The sequence below is a fragment of the Apium graveolens genome, chromosome 8, assembly GCF_009905375.1.
Source record: "Apium graveolens cultivar Ventura chromosome 8, ASM990537v1, whole genome shotgun sequence".
NCBI classification, from domain to species: domain Eukaryota; kingdom Viridiplantae; phylum Streptophyta; class Magnoliopsida; order Apiales; family Apiaceae; genus Apium; species Apium graveolens.
This window is the reverse complement of record NC_133654.1, coordinates 120,357,428-120,364,449: the sequence shown is the minus strand read 5'-3', so window position 1 is coordinate 120,364,449 and position 7,022 is coordinate 120,357,428. Positions and strand designations below refer to the sequence as shown.

At 37.1% G+C, this 7,022-nt stretch overlaps 1 non-coding gene across 1 annotated transcript; it reads right to left on the bottom strand.

The window, feature by feature from the left end:
* Positions 1–741: 741 nt before the first annotated feature.
* Positions 742–848, bottom strand: LOC141682144 (small nucleolar RNA R71). The gene has a single exon (XR_012559546.1). It is a non-coding gene; the product is annotated as a small nucleolar RNA R71 (small nucleolar RNA).
* Between the last annotated feature and the right edge of the window lie 6,174 nt (positions 849–7,022).

The following is a 7,022-nucleotide window of genomic DNA, read 5'->3' as shown; positions in this document are numbered from 1 at the left end:
AAATAATTCTATACTACTTGCGATCACGTATACTTGCGTGAATTATTAGCACGTTCTTAGCGACTAACAAGTTTTTGGCACCATTGCCGGGGACTCAATGTTAACTTTTTGTTTATGTGTTTGTCATCAGTGATCGTTAAAGTTCATTGACTCGGACATTATTACTTACCTACTCTTTTCCTTGTCGTGTTTCAGGTACTCTAGCTAGCGTGTATGCATACGTGTTCGCGGGCTCGTAAGAGAACTCTGGATCAAACCGAGGAGGAAGCTGTAGTGATTTGAAGGGAATTTTTTGAGGACGAAGAGAAAGTGGAAGAAGAAGAGGAAGTCGAGGAACCAGCTTTAGTAGTGATGAGAGATCAAGTAGAAATTCCTAAGGCTTTGATGGACTATTCTCAGCCTAAGATTAATGATATTCAGTCAAACATTATCAGACCAGCCATCTCGGCTAACACCTTTGAGATCAAGTCGAGCACGATTCAGATGATATAGAACTCAGTTCAGTTTGGGGGTTCGCCTACAGAAGACCCCAATATGCACATCAGAGATTTCATCGAGATCTGCGACACTTTCAAGTTCAATGGGGTGACTGAAGATACTATCAAGTTGAGACTTTTCCCATTCTATCTGAGGGATAAAGCAAAGTGCTGGTTAAATTCTCCACCACCAGGGTCTATCACCACATGGAAGGATCTTGCTCAAAAGTTTCTCACTAAATTCTTTCCAATGGTGAAGGCTGCTGCAATCAGGAATGCTCTTACTCAATTTGCACAGAAAACTGGAGAATCTTTGTGTGAGGCTTGGGATCGATATAAGGAGATGCTAAGGAAGTGACCACATCATGGCATGCCTGATTGGATGTGTTGGATATATTTGAGATGTCATGTCTAATATGTTTCATGTTTAGTTTTCAGATCTTAACTAACAGGAAATATCAGTTCTTACTGAAATCAGAACTTACTGGAAGTCAGGACTTAAGGATATCAAGACTTAGATTATCAAAAGATAATATCAGAAGATGGATATCAGAACTTAAGTACTGGAGGACTAACAGTTAAGGAAGGAAGTTGATTTACAGGAAAGAAGATCGAAACTAATAAGGAATAAGATATGCATGGAAAGAGTTCGAGGACTAGAAAAATTATATAAGATATCTGGTTGATATATTTTAGGAGACAAAATATATTCCATATCAACTAGAAGTTATCTTATAACTGTGTGTCTATACAAACACAGACATAGGTTTACTCTATAAGAGTTACGATCATCGAGAAGATCATATATTGTAACTTAGCAGCTCTCGTGATATTTGTTCATCACTGAGAGAGAACAGTTCCATTGTAATAGAGTTTCTTATATCGAATACATCTGTTTTCTGTTACTTGTGATTTAAATCGATTTGATTGTATTCTACACTGTATTCAACCCCCTTCTACAGTGTTGTGTAACCTAACAAGTGGTATCAGAGCTTATCTGTTAACACACATATAGTAAAGATCCAAAACAATCATGTCTGAAGAAGCAGAAAATCCAACCAAGCCCGCTAAAACTGAAGAAACTCCAAAGACTCAAACCCATAGTCGATATGAGACTATCAGGGTTCCCATGCTGAGACCGTCTGAATATCCCATATGGAAAGTGAAGATGGATATGTTTCTGGAAGCTACAGATCCAGAATACCTTGACAGAATTTATGAAGGACCGCATAAGCCAACCAAGCTCTCTGTTGTAGTTGCAGATCAGCCAGCAAAGACCATACCAAAGGAGAAAAGTGAATACACAGCTGAAGATATCTCATCTATTGCCAAGAATGCAAATGTAAGGCATCTGCTGCATAGTGTCATTGATAATGTCATGTCAAATAGGGTAATTTAATGCAAGGCTGCAAAGGAGATATGGGATGCTTTGGAGACAAGGTGTCAGGGAACTGATGCAAACAAGAAAAACAGGGGGACTATACTCACTCAAGAGTACGAGCACTTTGACTCAAAAAGTGATGAGTCATTAACTGACTTATATGACAGGTTTGTCAAACTCTTGAATGATCTGTCACTGGTGGACAAGGAATATGACATTGAAGATTCAAATCTAAAATTCCTTTTAGCTCTTCCTGAAAGTTGGGATTTGAAAGCTACTATTATAAGAGATAACTATGCTCTTGATGAAACTACTCTTGATAAAATTTATGGAATGCTCAAGACTTATGAACTTGAGATGGATCAAAGAAGCAAGAAACATGGGAGAAAGTCAAGAACAGTTGCTCTTAATGCTGAGGAGGAATCCCCCAAAGTGGCTATCTCAAAGAAAGGAAAAGGAAAGGCTCTCATCATAAAGTCTGATTCAGAATCATCAAGTTCTGATGATGATGATTCAGAAACTAAAAGTCTACCTGAAGTAGATGTTGATGAAGAGATGATGAAGCTGTGTGCTCTTATATTGAAGGGTATCACAAAGATAGCCTACAAGAAATTCAGAAGGGGAAATAAGTTTTCCAGGAAAGGAAGAAGTTCTGATAGGAAGGGTTTCAGAAAATCTGAAGGCAAAGGAGGAAAGTCTGATAGAGGAGATTACTCAAATGTCAAATGCTACAACTGTGCTGAGAAAGGCCACATATCTCTTGACTGCAAGAAAGGAAAGAGTGACAAAGGTAAGGCACTTGTCACAAAGAAGAAAAGTTGGACAGACACCTCAGATTCTGAAGATGAGGAGAACTATGCCTTGATGGAAAATGCTGATAGCAGTGCTGATATTGCTAAGTTAAAGTTACCTCAAACAACTTATGCCTTTCATACTGATGATATTACTGAGTTGAGATTATATCTTAAAATCGTGTTTATTAGCTATAGAGATCAAACTTTAACATGTGAAAGATTAACTTCTGAAAATCTTGCTTTTAAAAAGAGGAATAATTATTTAGAAAAATAGTTAGTTATGTTCCATCAAACTCAGAAGGATAGAGATGATGCTTTCTATGTGAGAGATGAAGTGCTAAAAATGAATAAATCTCTAAAAATTGAGTTAGAAAAGAAGAGAGAGATTATCAGGACTTGGACTAACTCTGGCAGAGCAACTCAGGATATACTAAGTAGTGGAAACTGGAAAGAGGGCTTAGGTTATGGAGATGAGAAAAGTGAAAAAGGAACTAAACAGGTTAAGCCAATTATTGTTAAACAGACTACTAAGACAAAGGTAAATCCTGTTAAATTTGTATCTGAAACTGTAAAGTCTGATTTTGAAAAGATGAAAGATATTGAGACAGAAGTGATAGCAGAGTCAACTTCTGAAAAATTAGAACAGGATAAACCAACTGAAGTTAACATAGGCTTAATGACAAAGAAGCAGCTTAAACATAAGCTGAAAGAGATTACCAGTGTAAACAAGGTAAAGGAAGCTAGGAAATATAGAAATGGAGAGGAATGTGTGAATAAAAGCAACAATTATATGCCTGTTCCTAATGCTCCTAGAAGAATAAGAATATAAACTCCTTACCTTCTAAGTCAGGAATTAAGAGTCAGTCTGTTAGGTTTAAGCCACAAAATCCTTGTTTTCATTGTGGTAGTGTGTGGCATTCCATTTATACTTGTAAGGAACATCATAGTTTATACTATGATTATTATCAAATAAAACCGTCTTTGAAAAAGTTACTTTAATTCCTTCTAGTGTAAAGCATGATGCAAAGTCTGATAATGTTAATACTGATAAGAAAATTGTTAGCATAAAATCTGATGTTAAATCCGCTGAAAATGTTAACAAATTTAAAAAGGCCAAAGGATCCAAGAAAGTCTGGGTCCTTAAAACTAACCTTTAGTGGCCTTTGTGATTGCAGGGCAACAAGAAGAACATCCTAGTTCTGGACAGTGGATGTTCAGGACATATGACTGGAAATAAAGCCCTGCTATCAGACTTTGTGGAGAAAGCTGGCCCAGGAGTTTCTTATGGAGATGGCAACATTGGGAAAACTCTGGGATATGGCAAGTTCAATCTTGGGAATGTCATCATTGAATCAGTAGCTCTAGTCTCAGGACTTAAACACAATCTGTTGAGTATAAGTCAAATCTGTGATAGAGGTTATCATGTGGATTTCTTTGAAGAACACTGTGAAGTTATAAGTAATTCAACAGGCAAAGTGGTTCTGAAAGGATATAGGCATGGTAACATTTATGAAGCCATACTTTCAACAAGTACTGATGGTTCTACATTCTGTCTGTTGATTAGAGCATCAATTGAAGAAAGCTAGAATTGGCACAAGAAACTCTCTCATTTAAATTTCAACAATATAATTGATCTTGTAAAGAAAGATCTTGTGAGAGGACTGCCAAAAACAGTATTTTCTCCTGATGGCCTTTGTGATTCATGTCAGAAGGCAAAACAAAGAAAATCTTCTTTCAAGAGCAAAACTGAGTCATCAATTCTTGAGCCTTATCACCTTCTACATGTTGAGCTATTTGGTCCAGTCAATGTCATGTCTATTGCAAAGAAGAAATATGTTATGGTTATAGTGGATGAGTTCATAAGGTACACATGGGTGTACTTCTTGCATAAGAAGACTGAAAATGCATCTACCGTAACTGATCATGTCAGACAGCTGGATAAATTGATCAAAAATTCTGTTAAAAATATAAGGAGTGATAATGGCACCGAGTTCAAGAATTCAATCATGGAAGAGTTCTGCAAAGATCATGGAATCAAATAGGAATTTTCTGCACCTGGAACTCCACAGCAAAATGGAGTTGTAGAAAGAAAGAACAGGACTCTCATTGAAGCTGCACGAATAATGCTTGATGAAGCAAAGCTACCAACCTATTTTTGGACTGAAGCTGTGCAGACTGCTTGTTCTACACAAAATGCAACACTCATAAACAAGCATGGAAAAACACCATATGAGATGGTGAAGAAGAAGAAGCCAAATCTGAAATACTTTCATGTATTTGGTTGCAAGTGCTTTGTTCTTAAGACTCATACTGAGCAACTGTCAAAATTTGATCTAAAAGCTGATGAAGGAATTTTTGTTGGATATCCACTTTCCACAAAAGCCTTCAGAGTCTACAATTTGAGAACAAGAGTTATCATGGAATCTATCAATGTCTCTTTTGATGATAAGAAGATTACTGGACTTGAAGATTTTGATGATCATGATCAGCTGAGATTTGAGAATGAAGATTTAAATTCTGGTTCTGAAAATTCTAATCCTGTAAGTTCTGATGGATTAAATTCTGATGTCAATGAAACTGTTGTAACAACTCCAATGGAAAATGCACCTGTCTAGGGGGAGCAAGCTGAAGATCCTACCACATCTCAAGACTCTCGAGAAACATCAGAACCTGTCACTGGCTCTTCAAGTTTTGATTCATCTAGTTCTGATGAGCCAAAGTCTGATAATTCTGGAAGCTCTGATTCTTCAACTTCTAAAAAATCAAATTCATATTCTGAAGACTCAGAGAGCATAACTACAGGGGGACATCAGAAAATGCTGATGGAGACAATATGGATCATGGGGGAGGATCCAGTTCTAGAGATCAACTTCCATCTGCAAGGAAGTGGACTAAAGCACATACACCTGATTTAATCATTGGAGATCCTGAAATAGGTGTCAGAACTAGAACTGTAACTTCAAATAATGTCTCTATCATTCTTTTCTATCTCAGACTGAACCAAAGAAAGTGGAAGAAGCTCTTCAAGATGCTGATTGGGTGCAAGCAATGCAGGAAGAGTTAAATGAATTTAAAAGAAATAAAGTCTGGACCCTAGTGCCAAGACCAAAGAACAGATCAGTTGTTGGTACAAAATGGGTGTTCAGAAACAAAACTGACAGTGATGGCATAATTACAAGGAACAAAGCAAGACTGGTTGCTAAAGGTTACTTTCAGCAGGAGGGTATTGATTATGATGAAACATTTGCATCAGTTGCTAGATTAGAAGCCATAAGGATCTTTTTGGCTTATGCTGCTCACAAGAACTTTAAAGTCTTTCAAATTAATGTGAAAAGTGCTTTTCTCAATGGAGAATTGGAAGAAGGGGTATATGTTGAACAACCTCCAGGCTTTGTAGATCCTAAATTTCCCAATCATGTCTACAGGCTTGACAAAGCACTTTATGGCCTTAAGTAAGCTCCAAGAGCATGGTATGAGACTTTAGCTCAATTTCTTCTGAATAGTGGATTTCAGAGAGGCATAATTGACATGACCTTATTCTACCTCAACCATGGAAAGGGCTTACTTTTGGTACATATATATGTTGATGATATCATAATTGGTTCTACTAATTCCAAACTGTGTGAGAAGTTTGCAAAGCTAATGCAGTCAAGATATCAAATGAGTATGATGGGAGAACTCAGCTATTTTCTGGGCCTTCAAGTCAAGCAAACTGAAGAAGGCACTTTTATCTGTCAATCCAAGTATACCAGAAATTTACTGAAGAAATTTGGAATGCATGATTGTTCAACTGCATCCACTCCCATGGCCACTGCAACCAAGTTAGATAAATATACCGGTAAATCAGTAGATATTACTCTATCTAACTGCAAGTAGAGCTGATATCATGTATGCTACCTGTCTTTGTGCAAGATTTCAGGCTGATCCAAGAGAACCTCACTTATTAGCTGTGAAAAGAATTTTCAAGTACCTTAAGGGTACAGCTGATCTAGGATTGTGGTATCCTAGGGAATCAGATTTTAAGCTATTTGGGTACTCATATGCACATTTTACAGGATGCAAAATAGATAGGAAAAGCACTAGTGGAAGCTGCCAATTTCTTGGAGGCAGATTGGTTTCTTAGTTTAGCAAGAAATAAAAGTCAATCTCCACATCAACTGTAGAAGCAGAATATATTGCTACAGGAAGCTGTTGTGCACAGATTCTTTGGATGAAGAATCAGTTACTGGATTATGGGTTAGAATTTTCTAAAATCCCTATTTACTGTGATAATCAAAGTGCTATTGCTATGACAGGTAATCCAGTTCAACACTCAATGACAAAGCACATCAACATTAGGTACCATTTCATAAGGGAACATGTGGATGAAGG